General features: G+C 41.1%; 2 long non-coding RNA genes across 2 annotated transcripts in view; one reads left to right on the top strand and one right to left on the bottom strand.

Moving 5' to 3' along the window:
• The window catches only part of LOC146796231 (uncharacterized), a 68,732-nt gene that overhangs the window by 15,869 nt on the left and 35,564 nt on the right, over positions 1 to 17,299 (bottom strand). Inside the window, exon 2 of the long non-coding RNA XR_014969585.1 lies at positions 11,171 to 11,270. This is a non-coding gene — a long non-coding RNA (uncharacterized LOC146796231). The remainder of the gene's footprint in view (positions 1 to 11,170; positions 11,271 to 17,299) is intronic.
• Positions 1 to 17,299, top strand: part of LOC146796232 (uncharacterized) — a 204,073-nt gene that overhangs the window by 166,404 nt on the left and 20,370 nt on the right. The window lies entirely within an intron of this gene.

The raw sequence follows: 17,299 nt of genomic DNA, 5'->3' as shown, positions 1-17,299 counted from the left end.
GATGGTTGTGTTCCCTTACATTAATAACATTTGTTTCAACTGTTGTGGCTCTCCCATAGTAGGAATTTGAGTAGTATTTTTTTTACATTTCCAATGGGTTTTATTTACTGTTATTTTCTCTTGTGTGTAAGTATAGCCCATGTAGCACAGAAGTAGTTTTCCCTTTTGTGATATGATGAATTTTGCTCCTTCTTCGATTTTTTTGTATGTCTGTGAATATATTTATATATATATATATATATATATATATATATATATATATATATATATATATATATATATATATCATATATTTATTAATTATAAATTATTGAAGAGTAAACATGCTTTTACAATTATTATATTTGAAAATATACTTACATTTGTCTTGCTTTGATTTTATCGTTTTTTTTTTTTTAATGTTCGTGGCTTGTTAACTGGTTTCTTTTTTTATGTTGGTTTAAAAGGAAAATGCTATTTTGTAAAATTGTTACATTAATGGGCCGATTCCGAGCTGGGTCGGAAGGGCACCGAACGCGATCGGGCGGGAATAACTACACGCCATACGTGTGTTTTCCGCCTGACTCGTACAGCGAGTAAGTACGATGCAAGCTACATGAAATTCACTGACCGACTCGTTTCCGGGTCTGAACCTTTCCGTACGTCTTGGTCGGAAGCTAACCGTGGTGTGCAAGGGATGCGATTCATGACTGAGCCAGTATGATGCACGCATCGGACAGCCTGTGCGAGACGGAGTGTCCGGCTCGCAATTCGTCCGGGTGGTTGCCTTTGCGGGTCCGCGTCGGACCCCCTGTCACCCGCAGCCCTACGACTTGGACACAGGGGGAGACCCATGGGTCTCCCCAACACAGGCATGTATGGTGCGGATGGCACCGATGCGTACTCACTGTAGGGGGCGCACTTGTCCGCGACATACCCATTCAGTCAATGGGAGCCCATGTACGCGTCGTACGACCGGCTCCCATTGACTTCTATGGGAGTCCGACCGAACCGAGTCTGACAGCATACGGCCGCATCGTACTCGCTCGGACTGCAGGACTCCGGCTCGGTCGGAGTGCTTTCCGATCCGGATCGGAATCGGCCCCTTAGTTTGATTATTTTGTTTATTTAGTCTCTATTTTTATTTAGTTTTATAAAAAAATACTTACTATTTTTAGTTGTTGAAGTTTATTTAGTTGATGTTATTGTTTTGTTGAAGTCTGCAGAAGCTGTTCAGAGAGAAGTATTTGTTAGTTATATATTGCTTCTGATTTTATAAATTTTCTTTTTATTAGTTTTCTATATGTGTTGATTAAGTCATATACTTACTTTGTTTTATATTTTTCGTTAATGTTGATTTTGCACTTGTATTTGAAGTAAATCATGGTTTTGAATTTCCTAGGTGGAGTTTTAGTGAAGTATAATCTGGGACATATAAAGGAAAACATTTGTAAGTTTTAGTTTTTTTTATATGTTTTAAGTTACGTTTATTTATTTAGTTAAAAAGTTTTGTTCTTACCTTTGAATAGAGTTTTTCTGAATAGTTTATTGTGTAGTTCTTTCTTGTTCTGTTTTCTGTCTTGCAAAGTTTCGTGCTACTTGAGTGTTTGTCCGTTTCACGAGAAATGTTGTGTTACTTATGATGTTTATTTAATTAGTTAGAGTTTCCTATTCGTTTTTGTTGGTGCAGTTTAAATTTATTGGTCGATATAAGTTTTTTGAATTTTTGGGCAGCTATAATTAAATTGTTTAATATTAATTTTATTTAGTTAATATCTGTTTTTATTTTGTTTATTAGTGTAATTAAATTGTATGTGTAAATAAATATTATATATTTGTATTTCATTTTTATTTATATATACATGTTTGTTTATTTTTGATAGTTGGGATTTTTTTATGTTGTATTGTTTGTTTATTATTTTTTGGGTGGTTTCAGTGTATGTGTTTGTTTTTTAGTTTTATTGGTTTTGGAATTTTTTTAAATGTTTAGCATATGTTATTTTACTATATTATTGAAAATAGTTTATTTTTATTTTGATATGTTATTTTTGGGTATTGTTTATATGAATTTCTTTGATGTTTGTTCTGTCAATATTATTTATATCAAGCTTTTTGTGTATTGGGTGTCGATTTTTCTGTATACGATATTATTGACTCAATATTTTTGTAGATCGATGTTATAGGAGTCAATGTTGTATCAGTGGTCCGCTTTGATCCATTGGAGCTAGATGTTTGGTGGAAGGGGTCAACAGAAACAATTTCTTACTTGAATACTTTAACAGTAATACCGGTGGATTGTAATCGCTTCAACCATACAATAGAACCCTATAGTCAGTTAGAAAATAGGATAGAGGTGAGGATATTAATATGCATTCTATTATTGTTTCAAAGCCTCTGCCAACATAAGTAGGATGTCCCGAAGAGCTTGGTATAACCAGATTCAAAGATTGAACTAAAAAGTTGAGTTTTTTTCCTCTGAGTTTTATTTAGCGTGAACTTGATGCAAATGTATCAGGTATCAGAGCGCTTAACAAGCGCACCAGTTGTGTTTCACAAGGACACATTCATTTTTGTTAGGTACGGGGAGATTAAGTGATTTGCCCAGAATCACAGGATGATGAGTGTCATTGCCGAGACTTGAACCCGGTTGCCCAGATTTGAGATCGAGCGCCCTAGCTGTTAGGCTCCATCCTCTCCCCCAATGGGAAATCTTGGAAGATCTGACAAACGTTTTGACAGGAATGGAAATTTAAATTACCCATAATAACTATTGTGCGAGAAGAGTGGAGCTTGAGCCGGAGGCTAAAGAAAAGGTCTTCTATTCCTCTAAAACCATACCTATAGAGGCAATTACATCAGAGTGGAAGGATTGGCCATTAGAATTATAGTTGTTTAAATTCAACTGATTAGTTTTATTAGGGAAAGTGAAGAAGACCACCACTAAATTTGAAGAATTTGTCTCTAACTCTTCAATAAGACAGTTCAGGGTCAATGATATTAAGCTAGATCCCTGCCCCCACCTCAGCTTGCCCAGAAGAAGATGGAATAGCTGGGTGAAAGAAATAAACAAAACCATCTAAAAAGTGTATATTTCTAACTGACCAGGTTGCAATAAGGCTACATGAAATCTAATCAATACAGATCATTGTCCTGCTCCTCAAACCCTGCTATATTCCATGACAAAAAACTAAGCTGATCAGTGACATCAGTCCTTATAGAGGGTTTATCAACTCCTCTCCTTTCAGATCCATAACTACATTGCGATCAATAGGAGTTAGTCAATCCCCCTTCACAAGTGTATTGAGAGTATCAAATCTATTCAAGAGGGGAAGGGAGGTACCAGATTCCTTAATAGGCCTAAGATGTACCTTACAATGACTTTGGTTCGACAGGGTTGAAGTAAGCCTAGGAACTCTGAGACTATGAACAGTGCCCGGACTATAGAAAAACCCCAATGGCTGTAGCCGAAATTCATAGATGAATCTTCCTGGCCCTCAAAAGAGGCACGGATTCTGCCTGCAGCCCAACTATTACTAAAATGAACCACTATGCAATCGCCATAAAAAGGTTTGGTGTTGCGCCCCACCCATCCTACCCTACATACCATGTTAATTTGAGTGTGAGTGCTTACTTCGCCCCAGCCCTTGTAGTTACTTTATTTTTTGACTTGTAGAAAATTTTCACTGACATTTGGCTTAAGCGGGGGTACATTCACCAAAACAGCCACAAAAGGTGTACCTTTGGGTGGAAGAACTAATTGATCAGTTTTGGACAAGTGTGCACTAGTATCCCCACCTGAAAAAAAATCGCTGTTTGAATCTTACTTAGCATATGTGGGGAAGGTATATGCCCAAACAAGCCTGGATTAGAGGAACAAGTGGTGATTACTTTACACTTGTTTACTACCTGTAAATATACAGGAGGAGCAGTCTTTACTACACAAATAACACCATGTCCTGAGAAATTGTGATCAGTGACATCTCTGCATAATAGAAAGGTAGGAATGAAAGATGAATGACTATTCCCTGTGGCACAATTACCCTGTGATGTTCCATTAGAGTTACCTGAACTGGGAAGTCAGTTGGACTGTATTGTTTGACAAACTGGATAATTACAAGTCCGACATGACAAAAATGTGTCTATTAGGGTATGATTTGTTTCTAACAAAGCAAAAACAGCATCTCATGCAATATTAAGTTAATTCCTCAAACTACTAAAAATGGTTTTAATATTGTCAAGACACAACGCATTAGGTACCAGATCAGTAAAAGGCAGTTTCCTTTCTTTGTCTAGGCTAGTTAGAGGAATATGATGATTAATACAGATTAAGAGGGTCAAACCGGTGGGTTTATCAGGTGTAGGAGCTTCCAATTGCAACTGGGCTGTTGATAGAGGCTATCTGTGTGACATGTGAAGTATCAGAGTTCATGGCCCTTGCCTCCTCTACTTTTGGTAAGTTGGTGGGGAGGAGTTTGTTGCACTAGAATGAACATCATTTGGCTTCTCTTTGTAAAATTGAGTTATCCTTGACTTTAAGGCCTTGAAAGCCTGCACAACATGCAGGTTTCTCCCTTTATTGAGGATATCCTCCAACTCCACTATTAAGTCGTCAACAGCCTGTAGAGTGCAGTTTTCAGCTGCATCTCTCTTATGTTCCTTCCCAGCACCCGGAGGATGGTCGGCTGCCTTTCTTTTGTCCATAATAAAATTCAGTAGCACATCAGTATATAGTGGAATCTAATTATTCACAGCCTAATTTGGAACCAAGGGATTTTTTTTCTTTTTTTTTTTAAGAAAGAAAACAGAGGGGCACTCCATAAATCTAACAGTATGGCTGAGATAACAGGATTACCAGAAATGTCCAGGCATCATCCAGGCACAGGATCAAGAGGTGTGCCTTGCCTGCTGCTTCCTGCTGCTGATAAACATAAATGGGCCACCCTTGGCCAGCACAGTGTCCTGCGCAGCAAGGGTTGAAGTAGGGATATATGCCCAAAGGAGGTATGGCTCCTCCTCCCCTCCTGTCAGCTGGTGGTCACCGTGGGGCTTGCAGTCCCCTCCAAGGCAGCAGCACACCCTACGCAGCGGGAATCGAAGTAGCTCTATATGCGCGAAGGGGGTGTGGCTCCTCCTCTCCTGTAAGCTGGTGGTGCATCTTGGGGCTTGCAGTCCTTTACAAGGCAGCAGTGAGCTCTAATATGATTTAGGACTTCAGTCAAAAACATGAGCTGTGGTCTTGGACTGTAAGAATATACAATCATTTTTCCCTCTTGAACTGGCAGCATGGTGGCCAAGAAACATTCTGTGGACATTATGGGAACATCTGACGTACCAGAAATGATGTTCGAAATCGATGGTTATTTATTTGTATCACTACTTTCGAAACATTTATTTACTACATGTCAATGCAAATGTGATTTAAAGAAGAATGTTTTACAAAAAGTATCTTTTCTTAAAATGAGGGAATTGCTTAATTTCAGTGCTAAAAAACAAATGCAATATGGCCCAGTCCTGCTCATTTCAGTGATGCATAAGTAAAACATTGGTATGTTTAATATTTCACTTCAAGAAACTACTTTAAATGCAGTAAGCATCTCAACCTTTTTTCACTTTCTTTTAAAAATCATTTTAGTAATTATATTTGGTGTTTTAGCAACATTGGTTTGGGAAATGTATTGTGCTTATTGCTCAACTCCAATGTTGTTTTGATTTTGCTGTCCATGTGTCACATGCACTTTTTGCTGAGAAAGTCCTTTCTGTTCCTGCCAAGATATCAAAAGTAAGCTCCAGATGTCTCAGAGAAGTCAGGAGATCAGCTCTCTCTCACATCAAGAATGTGGCCTCTCTCGCTTTGGTTTCCAAAACATGTATCTTCTTATCCTTAAAAGTATGGTAATCGTTTCCAAAATCCCAATAGGTTTGAAAATCTTGATAACTTTAAACATTCTATTCTCTAGAGAAAAATACATGTTTATTTGCACATCAATATTTTCAAAAGTGATTTTATTCAAAAACATGTACATTTTTCGTAAAATATATACTTGTTTTAAAAAATAACTTGTAAAATGGCAATAATTTGAAAATGCGGACGTTTCTAAAATAGCATTCTTATTTCTTACTTTTCAATGTTAGCAAAAGTAAACCTCCTACATAATATGATATATATTTAGCTCAATGTTAACCCTTTAGGCAATGAGGGGTGCATAAAAATTACATGCATTTATAATCAAGACACTATTCTTGATAGCAGAGTGTCTGATTGCTAGCAAATTAAGTAAGGAAAAGTAGAAAATATATAGGGAATCTTTCCAGTATATAATATATAATTTCAAACTAAATATAATGTTTAACTCACACTGAAATAGAACATGTCATATTGGTCTTTATTTGTTCCCCACGTTAATTAACCTTCTTATTCACTCTTGTTTTTAAGATGATTCTTTCCTTGGTTTTTAGATTACTTCTTTCGGCAAGCGATTCTTCTTAAAGCTCATCGTAGCAGTATTCCTGGAGTGTCATGCATTGTACTTATAGAAAGGACTTTATGAATGTAAAGTTATCTTCTGCAAGCACGTAGACTCCAAAATTTAGATTAGCAAATCCCTCAATTGTAATACATTCCAATTTGCACCTAATCATGCTATCAACTACTTGCCCTCAGTTGTGCTAGGAATGGGCTTACGCATGAATGATATCATTCCTAAAATATGTAGGAAGTGAGTGTGATTGGTTTTAGCAATTACATTCAGGTAGCGATTTTTGCAGGGAGATAGTAATATAATGTTTTGAATTATGTAGTCCAAATTTTGGAGTCATGTTATTTGTAAAAAACGTTTTCTCAGTGTACGTTTTCACATGGATCCAGATTTATGTACAGTTTTCCGTTTTCAATAAATTAACTATATTTTGTTACACTCTCTTGTAACTCGTTGTTACAGTGAAGGCTTTTTCTTGAAATTTCATATTTCAACATATGGTAAAGGAAATTAATGTGTAAATAATTTGCTAATACATCTAGCCCATTTATTATATTTTCTCCATTGAGGATAAAATACCATGAGGTGTTTAGATTTATGGACTTACGGTGTGGGCCCAAAATATTGAGTACTGAATGCTGCACTTTCCTAATATCAAAGCCAAAATATTGAGGCGAAAAACATCGACAGGTAAGTATGTACAGATTTTCTACACCTGACTCCACATCTATGTACCAAAAAATAAAGATTTATTAAAGTCAGAAAATTTTGATTAAATTATGAGGGGTAGCTCATAAAATAATCTAATAATTTAAAGTATGTCCTACTAGCCAAAAGTAGCATTCCTCTGCAAGTAGAAATTCACATTGATATCATTGTGTCAATTACTGAAAACGTCCCAGGAAATAGGGTCAAATTCACTGTCTACATTTACGAAGTACAAACTGGATAAAGGAAAACTGTTTAAAGCTCAATGGAAATAAGCGAGAGGTGATCCTCTTTGGCAAGTCCACCTCAGTTAGTGCGAGATATGGTGGCAAAAAGAATGAGGCAAACAGCCTGTACCTACTAAGTCAGCCAGGAACTTAGGGCCCATTCTGGACAACAAGCTCCTCATGAGTGAGCAGACTGCCTCCATCTCTTCTGCTTGTTTTGGCACCCTCAGAATGCTTTGCAAAATATTCAGGTGGCTCTCCATCAGCACCCATTTGACCATTACCCAAGCCCTGCTGACTGGCCAGCTTGCTTACGGCAATGCGCTCAATGAAGGCATTCCTGAGTACCTCGTAAGGAGCGTTTACATTGTACAGTGAGCTGCCACCTGCCTGGTTTGCAACCTCCCTGCTTGCAACTCGATGGCTTCTCACCTCAAGGCCCTGAATTGCCTATATTCATAAACGTGTCACCTTTAAGTTGCTCTTCACATGCAAGAAGCACTTTATGAAACTTGCCCTCTGAGTAGCAGGGTCACCATATACAGATTGACTAGAGCTCACTGCTCCAGTACACTTAATCTTGCAGTTATTCCATGCATCTGCCACATGTGTATAGGAGGATATTCCTTCTCTTACCTCATGGTTTAAGCCTGGAACCTCCTCCCCCACTCTCCATCCTTCCAACAATTTCTTATCTTTAAAAAATCCTGAAGAACTGGCTGCTCTAAAATGGCCACAGCCGTTTCTTTCTATTTCCAGTTTCTCTCCTCAGAGGTCTAGTGCACCTGGATACCCCTCCTGAGGTGAATTTAGCACCTTTTAAATCCTTGCAGCATAACATAACATTTATTTTCAGTCACAAAATTGTATATCTGCTAGAAATATAGCTTGTAGAGGGGAGACAATAGTACCCCATTCTACGCCAGAGAATATGTGCTCTGATTTTCTACTTGGAACTCCTACATGATATTCCTTGAAATCTGCAACTTCTAAACTGCCACTGGATTCTATTAACTGAATTAAAAATGTGAAGGTTTTGTGCTCACTATATGCATTTAACTGACACAAATAAAGCACACATTTACTTAAGATGTTCCCTCTGAAGATGATATCCTTAGGCTTTGCCACGTCCTGAGTACCCTCCACTTCTGCATACATCAATATGACTTACTACTGAACCCCAAAATGATTTTAGATCTCCTCTTCGTCTCAACTCCCCTGATCTTGCAGTCATGTTATGGCAATTCTCCTTGGAGCTATTAATGTAACCCCTGACTCTCACCCAAACCTGGAATCCTTGAAACCTGAAGTCCTTGGAGTTCATCCTCAATTACAACTTGCTTTTTCCCATGCCTGTAAATCAGACAGCTAACAGTGTTTGGTATAAGCTTAAATTCCAAAAAGGTGTCAACATCTCTGCTACAGGCATTCGAATGACCAACCGAGTTCTGGTTCTCTCTCAAAATAAACTGAAGCAACATCATCCTGACAGGCCTATCCAATACTCACCTATCTATTTTTCCTTTGGAAGTCAAATGCATCCTCAAATTTGGTTCTGTTCTTACCCCTGGCGGTGCAGCAGGTATGTGTTAACCTTTTCCTTGCTCACCAGGCAGATGCAGCCTCGAAAGCAGTAGCAGACCTGATTGTGCCATCAGGCACAGATACTTGAGGTGGGTCCAGCCAGGGACCAGTTGGAAATGACTGAGGAACCCTCTGCAGTGTCAGCTTGTGACTTGCCCTCAGATAGCCATCCCTTTCTGAATGCCCCTCAGTATTTGAGAAATGCTGGTCCTCTCTTGTCCTGGACTGTTTGAAATGCTGCAGGGCAGACAGACCCTTTCCCTCTGTCAGTAGGCAGGTTCTTGCCACTCAGGAGGATCATTAGCTCCTACATCAGAAGATGCAGGCTGAAGCTGATGCCCTGTTAACACTGGAAAACTGTTCGACAGGCAGATACCTGCCCCAATCACACCAAATTCATTGAGTACTCTAAAAGGCGCTCTCTTTCTGGGTCCTGAAGGGCTTAAATCTGGAATAAAGCTGGGTGGTTTGGGTCCCACTTTTATACTCATTTCTAGACAGGGGATGTGGATCTACTGTCTGAAGATTCAGAACTGTTTTGGGGTGGTTCTCTTTTCAAGTATCCATCTCGGACTGTTCTCCAGGCAAAGCCACTGTGCAAAATTGATGCTTCTCAAGGTACGTAGCACTGGGGCTGTCTCAAGACTGGAGTACCTACAACTCATAGAAGTGTAAGGTTTCTGCCGCTGGGTGTTCTCTTCATCTCTGAAGTGGCAATCAGGAATGGAAAAAATGTATGCCTGATTTAGAAATTTCCTCACCTAGCAAAATAAAAAATTAAGTCCCACCCCAATCCCTACTGTCAACCAAATGTCAAAGCGCAGGCAGAACCTGTCTACAGACTATAGGTAACACATTTCCTGATGGAATTTCTAAAGGTAGCCTTCACTCCATCATCCACACTTCAGTATTCAGATCTGTACTGCAAGTCTAAGAAGTGCAGACAATACACTTCCTCTGTCACAGGTAGCAGTCCTCATCCTCCAGCTTGTGTCATGCCAAGACAGGGACAAAATGGATCCCACTAGCTTCAATACTCAGGCTTGCTCACACAAGGAGCCACACAACTGCATATGTCATATACACTTGCAAACCACACACACTCCCTTGACATACATACTTGATGCCAAAACAAGGCTCTGGGCATACACATGATAGTGGAACTTTAGACAAGAAGGGTGTGTAGGCCACACTCTAGGTAACACAGATAATAGGGTCTGGCCACATTATCAGCTTCAATAAATAGAGCATGCTGCAGCCATCACTTTGTGTGCTGTGCCCAAGACAGGGACAGTAGTCCTCTTTTCTTTATAAGTGCACACTTTTGCACCCCTCAAAGTGACAGGTTCAGCACCTTAGATAGTCCTATGTCTCTGTGCACATGCTTGTATTTGTGCAATACTAGAGCCAAAATGAAAGTCAGATACACATGCATTTGGGCATTCAGGTCAGTGGAACATGCCTGAATACCATGCTTGGGTGATTCCTATCCCAACAGCTGGGGAACAGGGTGTGTATGGAAAAAAACAGACAGCATGGCTCCAGGCACACTCACAATGCCTGCACATGTGACCCCCAGCTTCTACTCAGAAGAAGGGGGAGGGGCTCTCATGAATGTTGCAAGCCCCCTCAATTTCCCTCCTAAATGTTTCCCTAGGGGTTTACGAGGTTTGCAAAATAATGGCAACTTGTAGGTGGAGGACATATGGTACGTCAGCTCTACCTCCCCACACACCAATGCGACCCCATCATCCATTTTATCTTAATATGTAGTGCCTGTAACATGACCTTGCTTATCTTTGCGTCCACTGTAGCTAGGAGTGTGAATTCAGGAATACAGCATGGGCCTTGCAGCACTTTCTGCAGACCGAACAGTCAGTAGGGTTTCTTGCACAGGTTGCATCAGTGTCATATACTTTTCCCTATACTACGGGCCACGGATCGTATTTAAATTAACTTTCTGCTATTCCCACATCCGTTTAATTATCAGATGTGCACCTACTGTTTCCAGTTTTGGTTGTGTGATAGTTCTTTATGGAGAGGCACAATTTGTCCATAATCATTCCTTGACTTTGAATATTCTTATTACAATTATGCAGCAAGAGGCATTGTGTATTACAGTTATTACTGGGGCAAACATGATAAATATTTAAACAGCAAGTGAAAGGATGAATTAGAGATATTGCTGAGACTTACCAGAACATAGTTTCATCACACAGCATAATAAATAACCAATTGATTCCGTTGATGGACCTTCGGGTTTGTCTTTCTGATTTCCGGATGTCTGAGACGGTGGCTGTGAACAGAGTGTGAGACGTTAGAACCAAGCAATGATGTCAATCGTTTTCGGATTTATAATGATTTTTTCTAAACTGCAGAACATGCAACGACAATGCAGCAAGAGCAGCAGCAGTGCAAGCACCCCTAATACAAGAAACTGCTGTGGGGAGGCAGGAGGGTGACAGCCGAAGCTGTGATTGGCTCCGAGAGCAGCCCAGTGCTGGATTGGTGCTTGTGGCTGAAGCTGGGGCCCACCGACACTCATTTTTGGGGACCAGCACTTATTTTCCCACAGCAGACTTTGATCCAGAGCAAGAGAGAGAAAAACCAAAAGTGGTAAAGAAGCAGAATGAGAAGGATGAAAAACAGTGACAAAGGGAGAAAGCAGAAACCTGCAAGAGTGAGATGAAGGAGCACGGAGAGTCTGGTGGTGGATTAGAGAGGCATGAGGTGGAATTAAGATTGTGTGGCCTACGTATTCAGCGCCCTTGGTGTTTGCTATTGCTAGCCACGGGCAAAAGTTTGAGCCCTGGCACTTATTCTTTTACAAATGGAGCACTTGAGCAGGTATAATACAAGTTGCTGCAGTTTATGATTCCTCACACACAGAGAAATGGTGCAGCATGTACCTCTACAACACATATTCAGAAGAGTAGCAGGATAGGCAGCAGCGGCAGCACCCACTTGCTCACACAGAATAGGCACAGTTCGTGCAGGCGTTGTGCATTCTTCACTTTCAAATGAAAGAGCAAAAACACGTCTTCACACATATACAAAACATACAACATGGCTAAAGCGCAGGGATGTCTTACGTCCACTGTATTGGGGAGGTTCTTCAACTTCCTCTCATTGACAAAGAACTTATAGAACTTATGTAGGAGCATTTTACCCTTTCTCCTTTCTCCATATACTGCTCAGATTTCAGATGAGTTTACCCTGAACACTCATAAAGACTGTAAAGGCAAAATTATTTAATGCTTTTAGTATGAGTTGTTATTTAATTACTTTGTGCTTTTGGGTGTTGTTACTTCTTGGTATAATCATTGTAAGATTATAATTATAGCATTTGTGTGCAAGGCATGGCCGCTGTGCAAATTATGGATTGCATACATAGCCATCGTTAGTGCATTTCAGTGGTGTTTCTGTTTAATTCACACCTATAATTACACCTTAACTGTGGCTTTTTAACTTAATTTCTTAAGTTTGTTTTTAAGTCACTGGTTACATAGCATACATTAGGTACTATCTGGATGGTGGCCATGAAAATATCAAATGCAAAAAGAACTAGTGATGGACAGAATGCAGAACAATGTCATACATTCACCCCAGTACAGAGATCTGGGCCTAAATCCATAGTTTTTTTGCTCACAATGCCATTCCAGTTTGGACGCAGCCACATGCAAATCAGTCTTGACCCTGTGCCGAATGGGAACAGTCCAGCCCGAACTGCCAGGCCAGGTCCTCCCTGGACTGGAAACAAGCATCCTAGGACCAGTTTCGGGGTTTCACCCCTCTTCAGCCAGGATAGTTTGATTCCAGTGGCATGGAGAGCACGGGACTCACGTCTGAGCATACCCGTCCCACTCGGGGTGACAAATGCAAAAAGAACTATTGATGGACGGAATTCAGACCAATGTCATAAATTCACCCCAGTACAGAGAGAGATCTGGGCCTAATTCCATAGTTTTTTTGCTCACCATGCCATTTCAGTTTGGACCCAGCCATATGAAAATCAGTCTTGACCCTGGGCCCAATGGGAACAGTCAAGCCCGAACTAACTGGACTGGAACCAAGCATCCTAGGACCGGTTTTGGGATTTCACTCCTCTTCAGCCAGGATAACTTGATTCCAGTGGCATGGAGAGCACGGGACTCACGTCTGAGCATACCCATCCCACTCGGGCTGACAAATGCAAAAAGAACTATCGATGGACAGAATGCAGAACAATGTCAACATTCACCCCAGTACAGAGATCTGGGCCTAAATCTATCGTTTTCTTGCTCACCATGCCATTCCAGTTTGGACGCAGCAACATGCAAATCAGTCTTGACCCTGTGCCCAATGGGAACAGTCCAGCCCGAACTGCCAGGCCAGGTCCTCCCTGGACTGGGAACAAGCATCCTAGGACCGGTTTCGGGGTTTCACCCCTCTTCAGCCAGGATAGTTTGATTCCAGTGGCATGGAGAGCACGGGACTCACGTCTGAGCATACCACCCACTCGGGGAGACAAATGCAAAAAGAACTATTGATGGACAGAATGCAGAACAATGTCATGGTTTTGCTATGAAAATATGAAAGGCCTTTTACTATTTACCTGGCCACTGTTTAAAACGCATTTTGTAAGGGTCACTCAAATATTAAGGAAACGTAACTATTACCCAGCCGCTGGTTAAATAGCAGATAATATTTAAGATTTGGCTTGTAGTTGCGCAAATAACAAAGCAACTTAACTATCTAGCGGGTTAGTGGCTAAATAAAACAGACTATGCACTGTTTAGCTCATGGCTATGAAAACAGCAAAGAAACCTCAGTCTCTAACTCGCTATAAAGTAGAGATTATGCATTGTTTGGCTGCCAGCCGTGTAGATAGAATGCAACTTCACTATTTACCAGGCCTCTGGGTAAATAGCAGACATTAGGTACTAGTTGGATGTCGGCCATGCAAATAGCAAAGAAGCTTTACTATTTATCTGCCAGGTGGCTAAAAAGAAGACAATGTACTCTTTGGCCCTTGGCGCTCTAATAGTAGAGATTGTGCACTGTTTGGTTGGCAGTCATGCACATTACAAAGAAACTTCTCTATTCACCCGCCTGCTGGCTAAATGGCAGTCTTTAAGTACTATTTGAATGACAGCATGCAAATAGCAAAGAAATTTTACAATTTGCCTGACTGCTGACTAAAAATCAGACATGCTTTTTTTGGCCACAGGCCAGGCAAATAGTTTCTTTGCTATTTGCATGGCAGCCATTAATATAGTACCTAAAGACTGCTATTTAGCCATCAGGGGGGTGAATAGTGAAGTTTCTTTGCGTTTGTAGTTGAATAGCAGAAAATATATGTGATTTGGCCAGCTGCTGTGCAAATAGAAAAGAAATTTCAGCATTTACTTGGCTTCTGGCTAGTAGTACAGATTATGCACTGTTTGACCAAAGGCCATGCAAGAAGCAAACAAACCACTATTTATCCAACTGCTGGATAAATACATGTGTTAGAAATTCGGTTACTGATTGACTGGGGTGTGAGCCCTGGTCAAGCAGCAACCACAATCCTAGTCTGGGTAAGGCACAGGCATACCCCAAATTAACCTGTGCTGAGCCCCCTGGTAGCTTGGCAAAGAGCAGTCAGGCTTAACTTAGAGGCAATGTGTAAAGTTTTTGTGCAACACTTCAAACAGCAACACAGTGAAAACCCCACACAAAAAGATCCCATGCCAGGTTAGAACAAAATGTAATAACGAAAACATGACCAAAACAAAGTAATTAATTTTTATAGAATAAACTGTAAAACAGCACCTAAAAGCATAAAGCATGATGGATCACAGGTCGGATACAGTCCCAGATTAGTCCTGCTGAAGGTTTACCATCTGATGTTTAGTGGCAGAGCAGTATAAGCATCCTGGGCTGGGGCTTTGCGTTGGCTGTCCACATGGGCAATCAAATGTTGCTGTGTGAAGATACAAACTTGCCGTGGCTCATGCTGATTTCCTTGCAAGGCGACCCTGTTCCGGTGCAAATGGACCTGTCTGTGTTTGCAAAGGGTCCAAAAGCTTGAATTTAAGAGCTGGAAAGCTTCACCAACGGGCCCTAACCTGTGAGGAGACACTTGGCGGTCAGGTACTTTACTGAAAACTGGTCCAGGAGCTGTTGGGTAGTCAGTTATGTCCCTGAGGCTCAGATCAGGAGGCCGGCAGACTAGCCCTTTGTGCTTCTCTGGGCTCCTGGGTTCAAACTAGAGTTGCAGGTCCAGTTCATCTTCCCCAGGCAAGAGGGCAGCAAGCAGCAGTTGTGCCCCGCAAGGCAGCGGCTCTTTCAGAGTAGAAGTCCAGCAGAGTGGCAGTCCTTTCAGCAGCCAGCAGTCCTTCTTACTGGCAGCGTATCCAAAGGTCCAGAAGTGGTGGAGCCTGAGGTCCTTCTTGTATACAGAGTTGTGCCTTTGGAGTGGGGGAGCAGCTTCGAGGGGCATGCATTTGAAGTGCAAAGATGCCCCGACTCCCCTTCCCTGGCTCCATGCTGGTTGAAGTGACAATACAGGATCATTAGGCCCTTTGTGTGGAGACAGGACACAGCCGATACAGGTGTAATTGAGACTGGGCACAGCTTCTCCCTTGCATCTGGCCAGTAATGACCCATGCAGTCACAGATAAGCTCCCATTGTGTGTGGCTGTCTAAAAGGAATACACAAAGCCCAACTGCTAACCACCCCCAGTCATGTGACCAGAGATAGGCTGCAGTCACCAAAAGGGTAAGAGAAGAAAATGCCAACTTTCTAAATTGTCATTTTCAGAATTGCATTTTAAAATCCGACTTCACCATCATTTGGGATTTTTAATTGTGATTCCAGAGGCACCAAACTTGTAAGGGCTATCTCTCCGCATTTGGAAATTACAATTATAAATTGTGTAATTAGGTAACTCTAATATTAGCCTTTGAGAGAGATACTCCTTGCTGTAGTGGAAAACAATTTTACGAGTTTTTCACTACAGGACATGTAAAACTTAAAAGTATATGTCCTACTTTATAAATGTACTGCACCCTGCCCTTGGGGCTGTCTAGGGTGTACCTTAGGGATGACATATATTAAAAGTAATGTTTGGGCCTAGCAAAAGTCTTATTTTGCCAGGTTAAAAACACAGGTTAAAACTGCACACACAGGCTCTGCAATGGCAGGCCCGAGACACATTTAAAGGGCTGCCTAAGTGGGTGGCACAATCAGTGATGAAGGCCCACTGATAGAATTGAATTTACAGGCTTACAAGCCTTGGGCACATGTAGTGTACTTTACTAGAGACTTATAAGTTAATTAAATATGCCAATTGGATGTAAGCCAATGTTACCATGTTTTAGGGGTAGAGTACAAGCACTTTAGCAGTGGTTAGCAGTGGTGAAGTGGCATAATTGCAGCAAAAAAACAAAATAAGTATAACAGGAGGTCTGGAGGCAAAATGTCGCTCTACATGATCTCCTCTATATTATCTGCTCTCCCTTCCTTTCCCCTCACTCTCCGAAGTCTGTCTTCTTCCTCCAAGTTCCTTCCCTCCCCCATTCTGCCCTCTCCGACCTCACATTGCCCTCATTTCCCCTGTCTATCTTTTCTCTCCTCATGTTTATCTTTTCACTCCTAGTCTCTCCACTCTGCTCCAGCCTCTCCGCTGTCCTCGACAGTCTCTCTGCTCATCCAACGTCTCTGGTCTCCCCCACATCGACCCTTCTATGTCCCTTCACTCTACGATCTCCAATATGTTGGACTTGGCCTTTTTTGCAGGGTTATCTCCAAACTTTTTGCTTCTTCCTCCTATTTTTTCCTGACCTATTATTGTTGGATTTAGGATCTGAGTACATTACCACTGCCAATCAGTGCTAACGTGCATATGCTCTCTCTGTAAATTATTATTAGGGATTGGTGTTTCCACAATTGTCATATTTGATTTACTGATAAGCCCCGAGTAAAGTGCACTGAGTGTGCCAGGGCCTGTAAATCAAATACTACTAGTGGCCCTCCAGCACTGATTGTGCCACCCACATGAGTGGCCCTGAAAAGGTATCTCAGACCTGCCACTGCAGTGTCTGTGCGCAGTTTTGTACTGTCATGTCGACCTGGGAAGTGTCCCCAATTCCACGGCCCTAATCTTCCTTTTTTTTACATGTAAGGCACCCCTATGGAGGGCCCAAGGAACCCTCTGGGCAGGGTGCAGTGTATTCGAAAGGTAGTACATGTACTGGTGTGTGTGACATGTCCTGATAATGAATTACTGCCAATTTCATTTTTCAACATTGAAAGGCTATATTGCCCCATAAGATAGTGGGAAATACTTTTTAACATCTTAC

Source organism: Triturus cristatus, chromosome 10 (assembly GCF_964204655.1).
Source record: "Triturus cristatus chromosome 10, aTriCri1.1, whole genome shotgun sequence".
In the NCBI taxonomy this organism is placed as follows: domain Eukaryota; kingdom Metazoa; phylum Chordata; class Amphibia; order Caudata; family Salamandridae; genus Triturus; species Triturus cristatus.
Note: the sequence above shows the minus strand (reverse complement) of the source record. Positions and strands in the feature narration are given on the sequence as shown.